The sequence below is a fragment of the Tympanuchus pallidicinctus genome, unplaced genomic scaffold (assembly GCF_026119805.1).
Source record: "Tympanuchus pallidicinctus isolate F22 unplaced genomic scaffold, pur_lepc_1.0 scaffold26, whole genome shotgun sequence".
Classification (NCBI taxonomy): Eukaryota; Metazoa; Chordata; class Aves; order Galliformes; family Phasianidae; genus Tympanuchus; species Tympanuchus pallidicinctus.
Window position 1 is genome coordinate 11,041,788 of NW_026294743.1, and position 23,289 is coordinate 11,065,076.

Below are 23,289 nucleotides of genomic sequence, written 5' to 3' on the forward strand. Positions count from 1 at the left end.
ATTCCTGCTCACCTTCTTGCCCTTCACGTACCTGGAAAGGGTTTCCAGGATTACTTGCTTCCTCATCTTCTTGCAAATGAAGTTGTGGTTTACCAACCAAATGTTTCAGAATAGTATTGTTTTCCTCAAACAGTTCATAGAAGCACAAAATGGCTCTTTTAGTGATTCTTCATTGCTGTTATGGGCCAATGATTCTCTAATCCCAACTTTTCTGCTCATGTTAGCTCACAACAGTTTGTTGTATTTTAAAATGTTCTTTGTCTCTTTCTGACAACTCCTAACACAAAGATAGACAAAGCCTGTTTATATATGGAGCTAGCTAGGAAATTTCAGCATGAATACCCCTTTTTGCACATAAATAAGACAATTCATGCTCCAGTAAAATTATTCATATGCATAAAAGCTCTTCTCCAAATATTTCTGTGAACAGAGTCTGCGTGAATTTTCATGGGGGAACTGTGCAAAGAAAGGTGTGTCCATACTGGATCACTGAGAAGTTAGAATTGATAAAACATGTACATGAAAAAATTTGTATTTTTTGTACATGATTGAGGTACTATTTCTCTAAACTTAACCATTTTGCAACAGGCTCAGGACTTGATTTCTATGTATGAACTATCTCAATACCAGTAGAAATTTCTCTCTTTATCTGAAGTTGGACTAATCCTTGGCAATTTTACCACCGCTGAAACTTGTGTATTCAAAATTCACCTGCTCAATGTTATCAAACCCGTTTGTTCAGATACTAGCTCTTAGGTCAGTAAATATGTTAATTTGATTAATTTGAGAAGATTCCACTGATGCCTCCATCCCTTTTCGTTATGCAGCTAGGCAATTCCTAGATAAATATTCTGAACAGAGATTCAGAGACAAATTCCTATTTTACATATCAAAAGATTATAGAATGGCTAGGATTGGCAGAGACCCCAAAGATTATCAGGTTTCAAGATCCCTATTGCAGTCAGGGTTGCCAGTCACTAGATGATGTCCCCCACGGCCCCATCCAGCCTGACCTTGAATGCCTCCAAGGGATGGGGCATCTACAACCTCTTTGGGCATTCTGTTCCAGCACCTCACCACCCATTTTCCCCCTGACATCTAATCTGAATCTTCTCTCTTTTAGTTTAAAACCATTCCCCTTTGGCCTATCAGTATCTAGCCATTCATGTTTATTATCTCCCTTTAAACACTGGAAGGCCACAATGTGGTCTCCCCATAGCCTTCTCTTCTCCAGACTGAACAAGCCCAGCTTCTTCTGCCTGTTTACATAGAAGACGTACTCCAGCTCTCTGATTATATTTTTTGGCCCTACCAGTTAAGTGAATCTATGAAAAAGAAAAATCATGCCTGCTAAAGCAAGGTCATAAATCACTTCCATGATTTAAAACTACTTCAATTCTTCATGAAAATTTCAAAAAAAGGAGAATAGGAAGAGAGATCAGTACAGCTTCCCAAGTGACATCAGAAAGATGAAAATTCAAGACCAGACATTACAGAATTTCATCATGCACTCAATTACAAAAAGTTTAAAATATCACACAACGATGAATAAGCAGATTTTATTCTGTGATCATCAGGAGCCTAATAGAAACGAAACACAACTTGAAACAAATGTAATTGGTTTAAGCTTGTGTTTTAAGGCATCCCAAATATGATTCTGTCATCTATCAAGTAAATATTATAGACATCGGAGCATTAAGCAATAGCCTAGTCTGAGTCCCTAGTCATTTCTCAATTCACAAATCCAGGTCCACTGAAGTGTGATACATAAATATATATGGAAGTTCTTGGGCTTTGATGACTAGATATTTTACAGAGAGCAAACAAAAACCATGGCATGCTTTACGAGAAAATTCATATCTGACTCTCATGCACAGGAACCTCACCTCTATGTTCCTTCATTTCTTAGTAAAAGTTACCACCAAGAAGAGAGAAGAGGTGCAACTCCTCACCAGATAACAGCTCTATTTTTTTTCCCCTACATCATAATGTTACTACAGCCTCTGTAATTATCTGACAGTTATTACCAATCCTTGAGTAAAAAACATTCTGTAGTTTGAAATGCAGTCTGTTTTTCTCTTTTGGGGAGCTTCCCACCTTACCAGCACGGTGAAACTTGCACCATTTTCTTGGGGCATCAGTTTCAGTAATCCTGGTTTCTAACTTTCTGATGAAGACTGATGTACAGCCCAGGTCCTTGCACTACATCAATCCCTCAGTCTTGGAGCAGATTTACAGAAGCCTTAGTGTGATAAAGTGCAGTCCTCAGAGCCAGTTTGGAAGCACACAGCATCTTGTGCACCACACAGCTATTCTGAAAAAGCTGGCAGCAACATTTGAACATACACCCTCCATAGTTTGCATGCAAAATTACTCAACTTTGATTCACTTTAAATGAACAGGAGCCCCTTAGCTGACTGGTCCTCATTGGAGCTAAGAAAGAATATTTTATTACTGGAGTTCACAGAGACGGATTGGGAACACCTTCTAACTCTTGGTCTAATGGAGAAACATTGGTTAGTGGTTACAGAATTGATTGAGTTTATAAGGAAAATTAATTGGCCATGAAAGAGAAGAAAGGTAAACTGTACACTTCAGTTAACTATCAAATAAAACAGGATGACAGTTCCTTCCATAGCAAAAGCACTGTAATGAAGTTTTCGGTGTTAAAGTGTGGCAGAAGATTCAGAAAACTACAAAAAACATTTAATGATACCAGCTGGGAGAGGCCCTTCTAAGACTTTTGGCCCTTTTTTATATTATTTTTCTTCAACTGCAAGTGGAGCTGTACGTATTATGTGTTGGAAAGTCCTTAAGATACATTGTGGTATACTACCTATTTGCTGTGCTGCTGACAAAAATATTCTGATATCTTGGCAGTAGTCTGACCTATGCGCCAGACAATACTGTTGCAATTCTGACTAATGCCTCTAAAGTCACTAAGGTTAAACTAGGCTGATTAGTTCAACAACAGAACATCTGGTCCTAGGTTTCTGAAGCCATAACAATAGAATATGCTGTTATTGTCTAAGTGATGAAAGTGGGGGGAAAAAAAAATGTCGAACCTACATTAGAGGTTGTCTTTTTACTTTCTTTTTCTGCCTGTTTCATGCTAAAAATAGTATAAACAACTGCATTTAATGCCTGCCTACAGCTCTGGAACACTGCATTCAATACCTCAGTGACTGCTTTTTTTAAGTATCTGTTCCTATGTAAAATGCTAAAATGGAAATATTACTCAAAAGAATGGTTACTACTAGTAAGAAGGATAAATGCTTAACATCTTCAATAATTAAATAATTTATTTAGGTGCTTAAAAACTCAATGAAACGTTCAACTTGGGTGGCCAGTGACCATCACATCTGAAAACACTCTGGCGGATAGATAGACGTAGAAATTTATTTGCCCTTGCCCAACTGTATTTGTTCACTAGAATAAGTAACTCAGATCTTAGATCAAATGGGGAACAGAAAGCCATTCTAATTCGCATATAGTCTAGATAGTTGTGATCATTTTATTGTATTTAACTGGTATTGTGCTGCCATCCAGAAGGGTTTTAAATGTTTCCTTTTTATATTCCTTCATTACAAACTTCTAAGATGAATTTAAATATGATAGACTTATTTTTCATGCTAATGAACTCAAACTACTAAGAAACATCTGATTTGATGTGAATTTGGAAACAAACTCAGCATTGCTTTATTATTTTATTGCACTAGGCAAACTCTTTTAATACAGAGGATGCCAACTACATGTACAGTGCCTTGGTGGGTCTAGATTTTGACCACATTTTAGCAAACATGGAACAATTGATTAGCAACAACATTATTACCAGTTGATTATTTTAGCCCTTGTACGAGTACAGAACTCCACCCAGCTTCTCAAATGGCCCAACAGATGACCTGATGTGAAGGTAAACTTTGCATTCATGCTTGATGCTATTAATAGCTGTGTGGGGATGGGAGGGGAAGAATTTACTAACAAATTTTCACAGGATACAGAATGGTTGAAGTTGGACCGGACTTCTGGAGGCCTTCCTGTCCAGCCCCTGCCATCCAGAGGAAGTTGCCCGGGAACATGTCCTAGCAGCTTTTGTAAATCTCTATTGAAGGACACTCCATAATCTTTCCACACCCACTTTCTAAAATCTGTGATTAGCACTACTTGGATATGTTAAAGCAAAAATCCCACCTCAGATTGGTTTCTCACTCATTCAATTCACTCTATACAAAAATGTCTAACCTCAATGTGTATGAAAATGTGACTCATTAAAATGCATATTATATTTAAGTCTTTCCAATGAAGACAAAGAACCAGGGGAGAGAAGGTATTCCCTTAACATGTACACGAGTTGATAAAATGAATTTACAAGATACAAAGCAGTTCCTCAAAATTTTTTTCAGTATTTGTCATGAATAGTGAACTCATAGCCTTCAGTGGTATTTATCCTTCCCAATTGCCCAAAGTCTTACTTTTAAAATATGGAGTAATTGGGGTAAAGATTTTTGTTGCTATGAAAATCAGGGAGGGAGAAAAACAAAAGTCAGTGCAGCTTCATATAAAGTCAACAAACTCAAAGATCATAAAGCCTATAAAATGAGTGCTTTCTGATGTTATGAGGGTCATCTTTAGGTCACAGTTCTATCCAGTGCTCAGGTGTACAACTACATCTAGAGGCTCACTTTCCATTACTTCGACAGGAGCACAAATACTGAACCTGTCAAACTGTAGCAGTGTGAGCTGTGCTGCACCAAATACAAAAGTAGACTTGCAAACAACTGATTTTACTGCAAACTCTGTAGGTTGTCAACTGTGTAAAAATGTTGTCCAAGACATCAGCTTGAGCAATATTCATGGTGAGGAGTGAAATTTTTTCAGAGTGTTTCAAACACTCAGGGTTCAACAGTGCTTCTATTAGGACCAGTGTCTAAATTCCCATCTGCTTCAAAGACAATTGGAGCCAGGATTCATTAAGCAGAATAAAGGAGCTTAATCATATCTGAAAATCAAAAGCTATCTCAGAGATAACCAGGTCAATTTGTTTTAGTTTGGTTTTGTTTTTTAAAAAAAAAAAGATTTCTGTTTTGGAGGCTATCCAGCTATTTACACATATGTTTATATATTACTTATTAAGCAGCTGCTAAAAACACAAATGCAGAGAACAATGACAGAAGTGTCTGCTATAGTAATAAATGATACCATAGTGCTCATTTAAAAAGTGGCTGCTAATTAGTGCATATAAATACTTTTTGTTGCCCATGGCAAAATGTCATTTTGAAAACTGCTCCCCTTTCTTCACTTGGAAGTGAGGTCTTCAGCAGTCCATCCCAAATTACAGTAAAGACACTAAAATATCAGTCTGTATGGCCTAAGAGAAAAGAGCTTAGAAAAATAAAAATTAATGTTTTTGTCATCTTTTTCATTTGTCTCTGTCCATGTTAGACCTTCCCAGATGTAAAACAGATTAATACACCTCCGTATTTTTATCAGATTCTTGTAAGTCAGACATTCTGCCCGTGTTCAAGATCGTGCATATCCGTTTCTGCCCTCAATCTTTTCCTTCTCTAGACCTTCTAGACCTAAGGTACTACTGGATAAACTGTACATTTTCCTGATGCCTAGCAAAAGAATTATTCTGACACTATAATGAAGGCAAGAAAAAATATCTCTCTGCAGAGTTACAAAGATAATATCCAGGAATTTGCTAGCTCAGACTTGCAGTTCATTTAGTTTGGTGATGGATTATTGCATATAACATTGCACATAACAGAAGTAGCTCAGAAAGGCAGCAGTTCATTTGCAAGAGGACACAGATGGAGGCTAGAAACTCTGCCAAGAACAGTGTATGTGCAGCTCAGTAGTGGTGATGACATGCTGAACAGCACAGTCCTCAACAGCCACTGGAGAAACTTCCCCAGAACACTTGAGACCTTGACCCCCATCATCGTGGGTGTAGCTCTTCAGCTATGTGGCTGCAAGGATGCCAGGGTTCTCTTGCCAAGGCTGGGAAAATGGGCTCCTTATCTGTGGGAAGCGAGTGCTGGTGGAGGATCTGTCTCACCAAGTAAAGAAACAGAGACAGGAGTTCAACATCAGAAATTGTGAAGAAGAGTCCTTGTCTGTGTCCTTGACCTGTTGTTCAAGGTTTGATGTTTGCTGGGGGTATCTTTATTAATGACTGAACATACCTGAGATTACTTTGAGCAGAAATTTAGACTAGGTGATTGCCAAAGCTGCCTACCAACCTCAACTCTCTTTAAGATTCTGTGCAATACTAGCAATGGTGATCTATGCATGCTGACAAGGTGCACCACACAAACAAAACCGGAGCCCGAAAAACAGATATACATTAGTAAATCTATAGGTTTATATAATATACCTGAACATAAATACAGTGAGAAATTGTGACACGGATATAGCAGTAATCCATTTAAATTACTCTTAGAGGCAGCAGGGAAGGGCAAGAGGAATAAACAGCTACAGCTTGTCATTGAACCAGAAGCAATCATCAGCTTGAGTTTATCAGGTGTCATGTCAGCAATAAAAATTAAAGGATATGATAAAATGTATATTTTATCATGCATTTCCCTTTGTATAAGCTGTTCTGTGCAGAAGAGATGCTTACTTCCCCCAAAAAAGAGATACTGATTTCTCCCTTTGTCCTTCAGCATGCCTCTATTTTTTGAATTTTTCTGTTACTGTGCCACCAGTCCCAAGGCTTTCCTTATGTTCCTTATTATTATGCACTAGTTTTGGAAAGAAGGAAGAAAACTCTTAGTGGCTTTGTTTGCTTGTTCTTGCTAGGAAATCTGTACTTATGCAAGCTTTTGTTTTATAATAAAAGGTAAATCAAAATAGCTTTTTCGTTCCCTTTATTTTTTTATAACTTTACTACATAGTCATTACTGTAGATTCTCCCTATTCTCTTCTTCAGTATCTTTTATCTTTCCAATTTATATCCATATATTTCTATATATTCCATATTTATTCCTATAGTATTTCATCATAAGCTCTATGTGGTCTGCCATACTCTTTTCAGAGACAGAATAACAAAAGCCAATAACAGTACTCAAGACAACTGCATAACATTTGTGAGAGTTGGGCCTCGTTTCTTAAGAGCAAATGTAGGATATGACTTTGGGATCTCTAATACACATCTTGTCAATATTTAATGAGCTGTACAGCTGGGTTTTTTGCACATTGATGCAGTTTGTGTTAAAGTCAGAAATTTGTATTATCTGGGAAAAGTGACTGAAAGTTTGCCCCTGGCTTCACACCACACACATTGCAGTGTACAAGCACTGCTAATTCACCTTCGAAACTGGAAACCTCAGTGAGCTGACAGTTCTTTTGTTCTTCAGCTCTCTCCCCTATGAATTTTCAGCTGCCACGCAAGCAATCCCAGAGCTGCCCTTAAACTCTTCAGAGCTACAGAAACTCTCATAGAGCCACATAGTGTACCTCCATGCCTTTCCTGCAGGTTGCTGAGTTTCGCTGCTTGCATGTCTGCTTAAATTGGTAAACATACATGATTATATTTAAAGTGTGCATATGAGCATTCATAAATTGGCTGAAATTTCAAATCTAAAATCTATGCAAGTATTTTCTACCTCATTGCTAACTGGCAAAGCCACAGTGCTGAAAAATACACAAAGAAATCCGTGCTTTCACATTTCAACAATCTAGGAAACTGACACACAGTAATGTGTTCTTTCAGCAATAAGTGGATGTTTAAGGGCAAGATATGAACAGAGACAGAAAATGTTGCCAGAATAAGAAACCAATTAAGTAATGTCCATATGGATTACATTGTGAGCACAGCAGCATGCAGAACAGAGGGACTGAGTACCATACGGAGCGTAGATAGTGATCCCATCTGGGTGTTCCCTTTACTAAGGAGACCCACTATTTTATCATGCTCATTCTGACTTCGAATTACACACATATTAAAAATGTTTGAATTACTTTTATTTTACTGCGATTCATCTATGGGTACACACTTCAGTAGGAAGTGTGCAGCTTTTAGTTATAAAGAATAAATCTCTGCTACTGAGACTCAGTAATGTAAGGTCGGATTGAAAGTTATCTGGCAGTCGGTAGCAAGGAGCAAAAAGAAAAAAAAAAAAGGTAATGTAATACCATAAGAACAGAGATGGAAGAAAATTATAAGGCTGCAGATATGTCTCTACTTCTTTTTACCCCCCAGGGGGAAATTAATCTGCAATTTTTTCCTCAACTTGTTACCTTTTCTCAGTCTACTGCTTTTCTGTTTTCACTATATCAGCTTAGATTGTTGGAGTTAATTCTCCATTCAGCCATATAATAAGTGGAAGGGAAGAGGAGGAAAGATGATTCAGTAATCAAATGCTCTGCAGTGTCTCTCTTAGGTACCCTGCCCAGAGGAACAATGAATCCCCTTATACCAGACTGCATAGGAGAAGTCACAACCTTTTGTTGAATCCTATATCTCAAAAATCTGTTATGTACTTTTTGTACATAAAGGACACTTTTTGCAAGACCATTTTACTTTGCACTTCAGCAGAATCACATAATCAATTACACGTCCTAGCTGAACAATTAAAATCAGCATATCGTGCTCTAAAGCACTGATCTAATCATGCTTGGAGTCTTATGTAATGCTCTTCTTATTGCTGGAGCTGCATGCTTCTTAATGATAAATAAATGTGTTGGCCCTACATAGTTCATTAAAATAAAGGTCTGATAAGCACACATTTCCTATTTCAGTACAGATTGCATACAGCCTCTTTGAGAGCATCCAGTGATGTTAGCTTCATTCTTTTCCACATGTGCTACCCACCATGAAAATGAAGACAAAGCAATGAAGCAAAATGGCAGAGATCATGCTTACTTGCTCCTAGTGCTTTCCTCCCACTGCAGGAAGTCTTGCTTCTTTACCCTATTGGCTCACCTTCAAACATTTAGTTACTGATTGCTCTGTGATTCAAAAAGCAAGTGATATAATGAGTTTCCACCAATGATACTTGCATCATGGATAGAGATAGTATGCTGGATTAAGCATGTTTGTCTACATTCAGACTATACTAGGACCTTTCCTCATTTTCTAGAGTCAGTTTATGTTCTTATAGACCTAAATATAAGCAAAACAGTTTGCTACTTAAAAACAGAATTACCAAAGGAAACCATAATATCCAGCTATCAGATGTAGTCTGAATTTTGCATAACTGAATTTCAGTTTTTGACTACTCAAGAGCAACAAGAACCTTCCATCTCACACATGTTGTTTCAGTATGTGTGATAAATTGGACAGGGCAGTAATAAGAAACTGGAATTATGGAATGTGGCACCAAGATAGCTTCACATGTAGTAGAAGCAAGTAGTGAGCATATTTGAAGACACATTTTTGGAAAAATAAAATATCTAAGTTCAGCAAGACAGGAATTGCAGTAGCATCTGTTTGTATAAATATGGCTGCAAGAGTAGTAACCTGACTGCAAATCTGAGACATTCTAAGTTTCACTTCACACTAAATAAAAAAAATACATTTCTGCTCTAACAAAGAAGCAACAGATTCCTAAACAGAAAATAAATTTGTATTGAAACAGGAACATAGAGACTATTCTTTTGCATAGGCCTTCTGAGTAGGAAAGAAGAACTTAAGAGGTCCAAAGGATGCGACTTTTATTACTACACAGGGGTGACTGGAAGAAAAACACAGTAAAACATGTGAATATATGAAAAAGTCATTCTTAAAACATGGAAAGAAAGTTATTTCCTAGATCTATAACTATAGAGACTGATTTTGCAAAAACTTGATATTCCCGATTTCTAGGTTTGCAGTAGGTTCCCTTCTGCCAGGATTTCTCTCTCATTTGTCCCTTTAAGAAGGGACCTACCTAGGTAGTTTTTTTTTTTCGTTTCTCAGGTCAATATGATGTAGACCAGAGGCTTGCAGCCTACTCTGACTCCTTTGAAGTATCTGGAAGTAAATTCCAAGAGAATTTATATTAAAAATAAGCATATCTTCCATATTATCATAAAAAAAAACACCAGGCGATACAGAGCACATTTATATGTGTACAGTCAAAGAAAATTATAATGTTATAACCACTAAATAAACAAGAGAGTTAGGCAAAGCAAACTATGATAACAAAAGAGAATAAATAGAAGGCTTACCCCTATCCTGGGCTCACTCACAAAACACCAGCACAGCAGATCCCCAGAAGAGATCCTTCCCCACTGGTAGCCAGCTCTTAAATAGGTCTAGGAGGGGTGCAGCCAGGCTCCACCCCTTCCTGCAGCTCCTCTGGCTGACTCACGGCTCACCTCAGGTGATCCATCAGAGATTCAGGTCGTGACTCAGCAGTTCCCATACAATATGGCACTTCATTTGTACTTCCAGTTGATATTTTTGGGTTTTATATTTTCCTAAAATTTTCACTTCTAGTACAATAATCAGTAATTTCTCATGCAAAAGCTCCCTCCAGAAGGTCTCCTCTCATTTTATTGGAATTTTATTTAGCTATTTGAAATGTCACGTGGATCTGTCTTTTTATGAGGAAAAAAAAAAATAGAGGAAAAAATTACATATACATTTTTTTAATTATGGTTTTCTAAGGAAAACTAGAAAAAGTAGTTTCCATGCATCAGTATAGCACCCCTAAAAAAGTATCAATTATTTTCACATTATTTGTTCTGTGTGCTGCCTTTCTCCAACTTGAGTCTAGTATTTTATGGTTATTACTGATAGTTCTGTTTAGTCCACAGTCCCTGAGTCTGGCAGCCTTGGGGCTTTTTTTGTTGCTGAAAACTACAGAGCAAAACAAATAAACAGCAAGAACAACAAAAAAGCTCACTCTTTAGCAAGTATAATCAAACAAGAAATCAATTGGAGCATTTTTAGATCAAATATATGAAAATGAAAAAACATGCCTGCAAAAAAACCACAGCTCTACCCAGAGAGTCATAAGAGAAAAATGTAAAAAATGTAAAAACTCCTTAGTGGATAGGAACAAAGTTTCCTATCATCTGAAGAGTAGAAATGATTCAAGTCAAATAAAAGCATTTTAATTCTGGAAAAGGATATGATTTAATAATTTACATTAAAGTTAGTATGGATATGGATTGAATTTCTGGTGGCCAAGCTCTGTATATCTCATTTCTCAGATTCACCTGTCCCCTCAGATATTTATAACAGTCTCTTAATTCACCAGAGCTGATTAAAATATACACTTAAAATATGAATACCAGGTTGTATGCCATATTCCACTTTTGATTTTGCCAGTCTTGCAGTCAAGTGGAAATTTGCCTGTTCCCTCCTAGTCATTTTTACCATGTAAGACTATTAACTATTTACCAACAGTTTTGCATTAGGTTTTCTTTTATTTTCTTACCTTTGCAGTTCCTAGAGCTTTGGAATCTTTCCTCATACTGAAATCACAAGCGGCCTTCATTCTTAAATCCTTTGCTATGCTTATGCATGCTTTTAACACGTCCACATGAAGCAACTATCAAATTATTATTTACTGCTTAGACAAAGTATTAATTAAATAAGTATCCTACAACAAAGGTGAATGTTGTAAAAATATCTATCTAATGCTTTGAATACACAGCAGTCTCTCTCTTCCTAGACAAAACACAACGTCCGCTCTTTTCTGTCTGCACTGCATTCTCTGCCACTTCATCACACTGGGTTATTTCTGAGGTCAGAAACATATAAAGAAAATGTAACTCGATTGTGTAGGCTACGCTTCATCACCCATCCTCCAAAATAAAACTGGATTATCCCATTTAAGGCCAAAAAAGACCTTATATACTATACTAGACCTTAACTCAAAATTACAGACTTTATAGACATTCGTTTCCATGAGTTCAGAAAAAGAAGTCCTTCCAATTCATCCAAAGCAGTTATTCCAATTTCCAGTGCAGTCATGAATAAGTAGATAGATAGATAGATAAATGAATAACAAAGATGAAAAACATGCTCTTATTATGCAACATTACTAAACAAAAACAAACAAAAAAAATGAAGAAGGCTAAAAACATTTTTTTTTCCTAGACTTTTCTTCCTCTCTTCCTTGTATTCCTTACAGTGAAAGTGTTCCAGCTGTGGCAAACATTGTTCAGGCATGGACTGGCAATACATTTCTCACTTTGATATTCACAAATATATATGTCCTTTTAAAAGGAAGATTTTTATTGCAGTTTGATTGGTAGTTAGTGACGTTACATATTTGGATTGCTTTCCCAGTTTTCACTTTTGTTTGTAACTAGTTTATGTTCCTTTTTATTTATGTATTCCCCCCCTCCCACACACACAATTATTTGTACATCCTCCTACTAACCTACTACAAATTACCAGACCAGCTCCTTCACTTATTTTCTTCTGATAAAACTGCGAATCAAATTCTATATTTTTACTTGAATAATTCCATATTTCTTCAAAGAACATCAAAGCACTCTTTGATCAAATGTGAAATGATCAAAGACGAAGCTTGTTAAAAAAAAAAAAAGAAAACACAAAGTGGAAATTCTGTTGCTTTTCTTCACTTTTATCTTAGCTCTTTGCTTTGATTATGTGCTTTATTGTATAAAGAAAGTTGATGCTAGAGAAATGCAAAACAAAAATTGAGGGACAATAGGAGTATTACTGAGGTGCTTGGCCATTTCATGGTTATTGTTATTAGGTTAACTCCAGTTTGTTTTAACAGGAGTTATGCACTACTGAGACATAGGTGTACAGAGGTAGGTTTCCACCTCAGGTTAAATTGGATTTCAATTCAAAAGGGATCTACTAGTAGCAAAGTAATGCCAGTTCTATGTTCCTGATTAACACAGTAATGCAATGGAGTCCTGAATATTCTGAGAGGCTGATGCAATCATTCTGTATTAACAATCCAGCCTGTAGACCCATTCTATACAATTTCTGTTTATGTCTAAATCTATGTTTGCAGTATGGTCACTTGCATTGAAGCTAAGGTCACTTGAGATGCTAATTTAAGTAGAGATAGCTTGAGTTGTCACCAAATTAGAGATGAGCAATAAAACTGGTGAATAATAAAAATTAAAAATAATTATTAAGAAATTAATTAAAATTACCTATATGTACTCATCTGCATTTGAGCCCATATTTTTTCTAAATTTATTTGAAATGAAACTCATCATCATATGGTCTGTACAAAGTGCCTGTAAGTACAAGAGATGCTCTGAATGTAATGGCTCCTATATTATTATGTTGGCCTGAAACATCAGAGCCAGGTGTTAGTAGAACAGCAGCAGAGCCTGAACCTTGCCACCAATATTACATTACGTTTTGATGCCGTGTGACAGATAGGAACAGAAGGACAATCTGACAAAGTGACATCTGACATGGATGTGCCTATGAAACAAAGGCATGTCGCTGAATTCCTCCATGCAGAAAAAATGGCACACACTGAAGTTCACTGCTTGCTGAACATTTATGGGGACCAAACAGTGAGCACAGTGAAGTGAGGGTGATGCGTTTCAGCAGTGGTGACAGCAGCATGAAAGACAAGCCACGTTCCGGATGGCAGTCATCACACACAAAAAAGAGCAATTTGATCAGCTTATTCAGGCAAATTGGTAATGGTGGTGACTATATTGAAAAAAATAATGTTTTGTGGCTGAGAATTTACTCTCAGACAATGTTATTGTGCTCTTTGTATCTGTTGTAGTTTCTATGGAAATATATATGAAGCATTACTTTTGGAGCCACCTGCATATTTATTACAAGGATTATTTTACAAAGAAATGAAAGCAATCACATTAGTATCATAATATCAGCACATTTTCCATGTGTAAAAGTTGCCTTTCATCTTGACTTAGTATATTTTAGGTGCTTACCAAAGATTACAAAGTTTTTATTAATTCAATGAATACATTAATAGAAGATTATTATATTTTAGGATTATGTTTCCAAACAAAGTGTTCAGGCAGGCTCATTCGTCTCCCAAAAAAATGTCTTGAGAAGGATAAAACAGTTATTTCACAAAATTTCAGGATATTCATGAAATCCAAATTTTTTGAACAGTTGTTACCTAAGCAGTCAAAAAGTTCAGGCTAGCTAGGTAGTCAAATAAGCAAATAAACAGAAAACAAAGTCTGAAATTCACACTCTTTATTGGTCCCAGCAGAGGACTATTATTGCCTTACTCCTCTTCAACCTTGCCCTCTTGAATTTTTATCATCACTTTTCTCTGAATCTCACATCTTATTCCATCCTCCATTAATTCCTCCATTCCATTAATTAATCTTTTACTAAGACATACAAAGATGGGAATCAGTGGAAAAAAAAATAGGTAAGTATACAAATGTACTGTTGGAGATAGACATTTCCAAAAACTTGGTTTGATTTCTCAGAGATGAAATGCAAATTGAAAGACGACTTGATCTTTCAATATGAATATATTCACACAAAGCTATTAATCTAGCAACAGGAATATAGCAATGAGAGGATTAATGACTGGAGGTTCAAATTCAAACTGGAAATATAGTACATATTATTAACTATGTCTTGTGTGCTTCACTACTGTAATTAATTTTCAATTAGATTTATTATCATTCAGCTCTTACTATCTTTACAGTCACCCCATAACTGCTTTTTAAGTAAATGTTCTCAATCTGGTGAAATCAGTTATTGGCAAAATACAAGAATTACTGGCTGAAATGTAAAGATGTGTGATATACAAGTCAAAAAAAATACACTCATAGATTGGAAAAGATCAGGGAAGTGTACATTTGGTAACAAGTAGAGAAGAATTTTAAGAAATTATAGGGAAACTGAAAACGCTGAACTGTGTCATGTTTTACATCACCCTTCATTAAAACAATAAATTTCAAGCATGTAGTTACCTAATATTTTTTAATAATAGCAAAAGATGTTTTAAGGTATCAGCCTGGAAAAAAGAAGGAAAAGTTTACAGAGTAATTTCTGTGATAAAAGGAAATAAACATAGCAGGTTTATGCTTAGTTCTGAGAAAACCAGGACATATATATTCCAGCAAGATTTTGTAAATATTCTGCAGGAGTACATATCATACACAATAATATTATTATTATAATAATATATGATAATGTATAATAATGTTGTACAATGCTCTCTTAAAATGCCAGGAAATGGAGGCTGATTTAACAGCTATATGGTAGTTGCAAAATTAGTTGGACAACCACAGTTGGAAAGCAGTTAACATAAAATTCTGAGTGTTTAGCCCTGTCTTTGGCAGAGGATTTAGAACTTGGTGATCCTTGAGGTCCCTTCCAACCCAAGGCATTCTATGATTCAATAACATAAAGAAGCCTGTACTAAGTATCCATTCACTGACTTCATTAATTACATGGATGGCGGAGCAGAGAATGTTAATTGAATCTGCACCAAGGTGAGAGGGACAGCACCTAAATCTCAGGACAATACACAGATGACAAACTGTAAGCGTAATACATAATAGGACAGGAGAGACAGGATGGAAAAAAAAAGTGTCTGGTTTGCAGATATGAAGAAAAGGATTCAAGAACTATAGTGCATCAGAAACTGAAAACCTGCTCCCTTCTCTAATTATCATGAGTACAGCTCTGGTATTAATTTCATTGATTACTGGAGTCCAAAAAAGATGGGAGTCAACTTGACAAGGCTTAGAGAAGATTAGCAGATGGTCAGAGGTTCAGGAAGGAGGATAGAAGAGACAAGACTGGGCAATGTTGTAGCCTAAAAATAAAAGTCAATGAAGTCATCAGGAAAACTTTATTAAGTAAAAGGATGTAGGACAAAGGAAAAAGTAGTTTATTCCTCCATTTCAGTGGTATACAGAACAAGAAGTAATGGAACAGCAAAACTCAAGCAAAAAGAATATTATATGTAATGGAAAGGACAGAGATGATGACATGGGTGACTACTGAATCTCCATTATTGAAACAATTCACAAGCTAGATAATGTCCAGGTTTTGGATAAAGTTGAAACCTTGATATAGTTGAAAATGGTGTGGTTGATGCTCCTAATATAGCTATAAATCATGGGAAAGCATAGTACCTAGAAGAAGTAACTAGGCAGATGACATTTACATAGGTTAGATGGTATGGTCACATAGATTGCATTTAAGTTCATATAAAATTAAGTGCTGTGACCATATTAGGAAGGTTAAGGGACATTTTGTCGAGCATTCATGAAAGAGGATCATGCATAATATTTATGTGAGATTGCCACAGAATAGGAACTTACTAGTCTTAAATCTATAAAACCTTATTAATAGACCTTGAAGAAGACACCTGCAAAGAGCAATTTTCAGCTAAGATTACTAAATCACTGGATTCACTCATCCATATTTTGTTTAAAAAAAAATAAATAAGATATGCTACTTCATTAACGAGACGTTATGGAATTACTACTCAATAAACTAAAATTTTAGAGCTCTTCAGGAAACTTAGAAAGTTTGAAATTCCAAGAGGAACATTAATTGCATTTTGCTCTCTGGATTTTGCTGAGTAATCAAACAAGTTACAATTTATATTTTTGCACTAATTTTTTGACAGAAACCAATTCAGTATGACTGAAGATATATTCTGTGGTTTTCTGCATTAAAGATGCAAATAACTTGAAAAAGGTGTGCAGAGGACATTAAATGATGACCAAGAGATTTTTTTTTTCCAAGCACATACTTGACAATTTAGCAAACTCAATTATTCCTCACAATTCACATTTCTTGCTTCTATGCACATAAAATCCGTTTTCTAGTGCTCTCATGGCTTTCAAAGTTGTTATTTATAGAGTTTCAAGATGACAGCAACAAAGCTATAACTTTTTTGCTGGACTTCAGTTCATTTGTTTGTTCCTCCCTGTGGTAATTTCATTATGTCTTCTGCCTGTATTCTAAGTCCCACTGCTACAATTAGATGTGAAATTTAGAGCTACCAGACTGTAGAGTTATGCTACCTACTACCTACTATACAAGGGTAATTTAACCATTAATTACTGGAGCACCAGTTAACATTCGTCCCTTCTACTGATCAAGATCCTCAGAGCTCAAAAACTTTCCCTCATCCGTACGTGTAAATCTCAAGGCTGAATATATATTTCAACTATATTTCTGATGCAGACCTTCTTGTATTTTACTTTGTCTTTCATTTCTCCTCCCCTTCTAGACATATAGCCTAGAGCCTTATGTTACTGCCATTGTTTCTCTAGAAGTAACATTAGACTTACTCCCTTCAATCTCAGCAGTTTCCTTCCTTTTTGATAAAAACTTTACATTTATGTCAAGACTATAAATCTCCTCTGCCAAAAAATCTTCTACCTATACCTTTTTCTCCTAATCTCTACTCTATACAATATATATGAAATATATTGATGGAAGACCCTAAGGTCTCTGTATTACAGAGGTTACTAATTACTAGCTTGTGACCTTGTACAAAGTACAAAAATGTCAGGAGGTAGTAATGAGGACATTTTATCCCTGAACATACAAGAGTTTTATCTGATAAAAGATGAGAGCAAGAATCTGCTTTAGGAAGAGGAATTTGGAAAGCCATTTTCATTGCTTTCCAGGTACTTGAGCCCAGGATGTCTTCTGTATTTCTGAATTCAATTGCAAAAGATGGAGTACGGGCAGAAGAGATAAATGTTTTTTTCTGATACTAAGAAAAGCATTAAGCATGTCCTCTATACAGAACAAAGCACAAAATATTTTTTGGCCATTTTGATACTTGGCCACATAATTTACATTTCAGAGCACAATTCACCCTGCTTTCTGAAGATGAAAAGCAGGTAAGCCTGAGGAAACCATCACCTTCACTGTATTTAGTAGCCTAATATCCCCGTATCACCTACAGTTGCTTAGGATTCTCTAAATAGGCGACATTCCTTGCAAAATATGAATTCACAGATTTTCTCACAGAATATTGAAAAAATTCTGTGTAAAGTTATACTACTATGCTGATATTTTCTGACTTTTACTTCTGGTGCATCATTTTCCTTACGCTAGTTATGGTCTCAGGTTGCAAAGTTAATGTACTTAGATTGCAGAAAAGACAAGGCTCCAGATGAACATGGCTGTGTACTTTCTTTTTTGGTCTTATTTATCATGCACAAAACCATTCCTCTTCAACAGAAATCAGATTTAGTTCATGTTCCTATTAAGAAAAAGTATTCTCTTTAAAACTGAATACTCATATACTGGGTTATTCACTTGGGTCACTATGTGCTTATATGTTACTTGGGAGGTATTTAATTTTTATTTTGTCCTAATAGGGCTGCTTTCAGTTTGACTGCCTATTAGCATTGATATTTTCTCCCTAAGGCTTTGTGTTTGTTCTTTTAAAACACAATTAGGAAAGTTTCATGGAGTTTATGCAGCTTTCATCCCAGAGAAAATATTTCTGTTTGGTCTTTGGCTATTCTGCTGCTGACATTTCGTGACATTTTCCATTCTCTCTTCTTGTTGATGGTTTTGCATTTCCTTTAAAGTAAGCTAGTCTTTGTGAAAGTGTTTAATCTGCTTCTTTTTTTTTTTTTTCTGTATATTTGTTTCTTTTATTCCCTCTGCATGAAGCATATTTTACATTGGGCAGAAGCTAAATATGTCTTTGCTGAGACCTCTTTATTTATTTATTTATTTTCTTAGATCATTCAGCATCATAGCAGACTGCTTTGTAGTTATATGCTTTAAAACTAAGCAAGCAAATCTTGTAACAACTTAATGTTGGAAGTTCATGTTCGAAAAGGCCAGAGAGACTTCTTGTTTCACCTGCTGGCATATGACAGCACTGACTGATTACTAATCTTTACAGGATACTTACTGTGCTGACTAAAACCCAAGATATGTTTTCCTTAATGGTTGTTTCAAAGGTGTCAAATTGGATGTGGTTGGATCTACAGCTGCACTGCTAATTACGAATACTCCTGAAAAGCTTCCAAACAGAGATATATGATGTATCTCTCAGGCACCAGAGATGAAACACCTGCCAAGATGTAAATAGCATTGTGTCTTACAACAGCAGGATCATAAACAACTGATGCTTATAACGGCATTTTTAGAGGTTCTCAGAGTCTGAGCACAATAATAAAAGTAATTGGCTAATTGGAAGTCAGCTATCAAAAATTAGAAGTTTTAAGGTTTTTTAGAGATGATACACTTTTTCTTAATCAGTCTTAGATTTCAGAATGACTTTGGTTGGTAGGATGAAGATGGCAATTTGAATTAGCAGTGCTAAGGAATTAAAGAAATGTTTTCTGAAAACAAAGGCTCAGCTACATGGCTGGCTTCTGGATTATGTCATTCAGTTCTTAATCAGTGATATTGAGGTTTTGTAGTTTCAGCTTTCCACATTTCCACAAAGCAAGTGATAACCTACTGTGTGTATGAAAGAGGGGCGAAAATTTGAAAGAGAATTGAATTTCCCATATAATCAAAACTTTCCAAAAGTCAGAAATTCTCAATGTGTTTTTCACAGCAATTTTACTTATATTTTTGGGGTGTATGTGGCGAGGTGTTGGTAGCTGGAAGGTCTGTGGGGGTGGCCTATGCAGGAGGAGAGCAGAGCTGCCCTGCGCTCAACACATGCACATCCAGTCAGTTCTGCAATGAATCCACCACAGAGCATGGCTAGACCCATCAACCAAGTTGGTGGTACTGCTGTGGAAACACGTTTTAAAAAGGGCATAGAATGCCAGACAGAGATCAGGAGATGCTCTGTTGCAGAGCAGATATCCCCTGTAGCTTGTGGAGAACCCAGGCTGGAACAGAAAAGTGTGAGGAGTCAACAAATCACCTGAATGTCTGAATTTCCTAAATATATGTAGTAGTTACACAACATCTTTGCATGTTCATCATTTTACAACTCAGACTACAAGGATAAAGACTGTAACATTTCTGGATTTATCTGTTTTATGGAACACTATAGTTCTAACCAAGCATAACTAAATTTTAAAAATGTGTTTCCCTCCATCTGCACTGTTGATTTATAGGACTAACAGGCTATCAGAATGGACTGGGTAAGTGAGCACGTTACTCAAAAGTTTGTTCCTGTTTTTCATTTCTGGTGGGGTTTTTGTTGTTGCTTTTGTACTCATTTCCAGTTTTTTAATCTTTTTAATTTCTTAACATAATTTGGGGTTATTTTCTGTGTTTTCTCAGTTACTGAAGTGCTACTAGCTCTGAGAAAATGTGCTTTGTGCTCCCACCTCTAGCATGAGTGGCAATACTGTATTGCTATCAGCACAGAGATACCCCACTGTAACCTTGTTGAAGCAGATTTTGATACAGGCAACTAGGAGAGAAAACATCCAGTTTGGTTTTGATTAAAGCAGTACTTGTCCATAGAATGGATATATTCTTACTTGTGTATCTTAGCATTAATGCTTATCCTGCATGAAGCCATCAGTACCAGAAGAAGCTCCAGGCACCGTCCCAATCACTTCTGCTATTGGCAGAAGCATACGTAAAGAGAATATCTGCAGAACTGCTGAATATCCTTCCCTTTCTAGCAAAGAAGAACCAGGGAGGTGATGCAGACTTCTGATCACGGACACTCCAGAACTGAAGCCACAAGACAAGATGCTGGATGCATTAGGAGGTAAAAAACCTGTCCTGAGTTCTGCTTCTTGAGTTTCACAAAGAAGCTAGGATGTTATTGTCCAAGACTCACCCAGGTTATTCCACTGACAATTCAACTTTCATTTGCTACAGGACAATGCTTATGAACTGCCTGTATGATTTGCCCTCACATAACTTGTGCATAAGGAAAATTAATGTCTTCATTGCAGCCTTTGCATCAAAAAACAGTTAACTAGGCAGCACTGTCCTCCACAGGAGTGGCTATCATTATGAATCTATACAGACAAGCTGAATGCTTTCCCCCACATAAATATTTCTCTGTACTTTTATATACATTCTGACGCTGAAGATAATCTCTGAAATAATGCTGCTCCCTGTTCTTTTTTACCACTAGTCTGTGGTAGAAAACTTCTCCTTAGATATATGATCCCACGAACCTCAAAGACCCCAGAGATACCATGAAATGTCCAATGCTAGTATTAAGAAAAAATAAGAACTGCAGTAAAAAGGGCCTTTGTAGAGATGTTACAAGGTGGAGTAGATGACTGGAAGGTGCAGTGTGCTTTATATTCTCTGTAGCTTTAACTTTGTTTCAGTTTTCTCATGGGAAGTATAAATTATATCCCTGGCTATCATTTAAGTGACATTTTGCAGATCACATAGAACTATATAAAAAACTCATACGCATTAGGAGCAGGTTTAATTCAGGCTTGATCCATTTCAAGAAATTGCATTCTCTCACTATAAATCATTATTTATAGATCCCCCTATTAAATGTTAAGGTTTCCATAACAGCTGCCTCTTTTTAATTGCAACTCCTTTTCCAAACAAAAGCATTATGGCTTGCTTCTTTTCTGTTATGTACATTTAAACTGATCTTTCATTTACCTTATTATTTTTGGCAATATCAAATAAAGGCAGACGTATTGAAAAACTGTCCAATATTTACATATTTATTATGCTAAGTGTGGTTCTAGAAACAATGAATCACAAGAGCTTTTATCTTTTTAAACACTTTGTGCAGCTGTTAGAATTCAATCGCCACAGGTATTGAGATAAAGAACGATAATAATGTACTGATTAAATCTCAGTGATAATTCCAATAAAACCGGTGATATTTGACTGCTTGTAATTTTAACTGTTTGAAAACTTACAACTAAATATTTCCAAAATTGCTTCCAACGTAGAGTACATTTCTTTTAAGCCTAAATGAAAGCCTAGTGTTTGGGGTCGTAATACACTGGTCTGATATACTCTGCTTTTGGCTATAGCTGTGCTGGGTAAAGCCTAAATCAGAGTCCAAATCAGAGAAGATTTAAACCTTTTATTCTTCTGAATTGCCACTCTTTCATTTCATCAGAACTCACATGAGACTCAATCCTGAGTGAATTTTACCCTTGCAATATATTACTGCACTGAGAAATATGATTGCAACATCAGTTAAATTGACATTGTTAAATGAGCTTCAAAAATCATTCACACACACACAAAAAACAGTATAAATTTAGTCCACAATTTCTTAACTTTGAGATTTACTATTAAAGAGACATAAACACTGCCTTTTGCTACATATTCCATAGAACAATATTTCCTATCCCAGAGCTTCAACGGATTTACATTGTTGTTGTGGCCTGAGAGAAGTCATTGCAATCTCAATTCCTGTTTAAATCATCTGTGAACTGTTATTAATTTCAAGCGTCAAAGCTGTGCATGTGTACCTTCTCCAGCAGTCACCCAAAATAGCTGTACCGTTTTGATCAGATGTGCAGGCCATCCAAACGGGTCACATTCAACTGACTTTTGTTACTTTTTCTTTTTTTTTTTTTTTTTTTTTTACTACCATATTTCAGGCAAAGCAACCAGACATTAGAATGAACCTTATGAAAATAGTTTATTATCGCATCATTTAATTAATCTCTTAATTAATTGAGGGGCATCTCTTGTTCCTGCTTACATTATTGTGCTTAAATACAGAGATTAGAGTATACAAATGTTCTCAGGGTCATAAGACAACGGTCTGATATACATATTTTTTTTTACCTACAGCTGTGCTGGGTAAAGCCGGTGCAGTTCTTCACTCCACATCACCTTTCCCACTGATGTCTCCTTACATCTATTGACTTAATCTAGGTATTGACTTTCCACATTAGCATAAGATAATAGTAGGTGGTTTTCTCTCAAGCCAGGTAATTTTAAAGAAGTTAGTGATGACTGAGTGTACTTTTAGGTTGGCAAATAGAAGTAGTGATAACTCTGTGAGGTGATGACACTGAAAGAAAAGCTATGAACTAACATTTTTAAATGTTTGAGCTCATCTAGATAATATATCTGACTTAAAACTCAGGAAGGCTGAGAGTCTGACTAAGAGTTTGAAAATAACTTGTAGTTGCATCTAGAGACTGCAAAGGATCAGTTATACTCATTCTGGATAACATAACTGAGTCATTAGATATTGCAGTAATTTATATTTCATTTTTAATGATTTACTTGTTGGGCATTCATTTTAAACTGAATTAAGCTTTTCTTTTCATTATTACAGTGCTCTTAGGTGTAGTAAACACATTTTCTGAATATTCATACTTCTGAATTCAAATGTGCAGGGAGAAATAATTTCCAAAACATATCAATAAATTTTTTTGACACGCGTTAACAATTAAAGTTCTGATTGTAACTCAATAAACATTTATACCTAAACTGAAAGTCATTAAGTTCAGCTTTTATTGTATATGACCATCATTAATATCTCT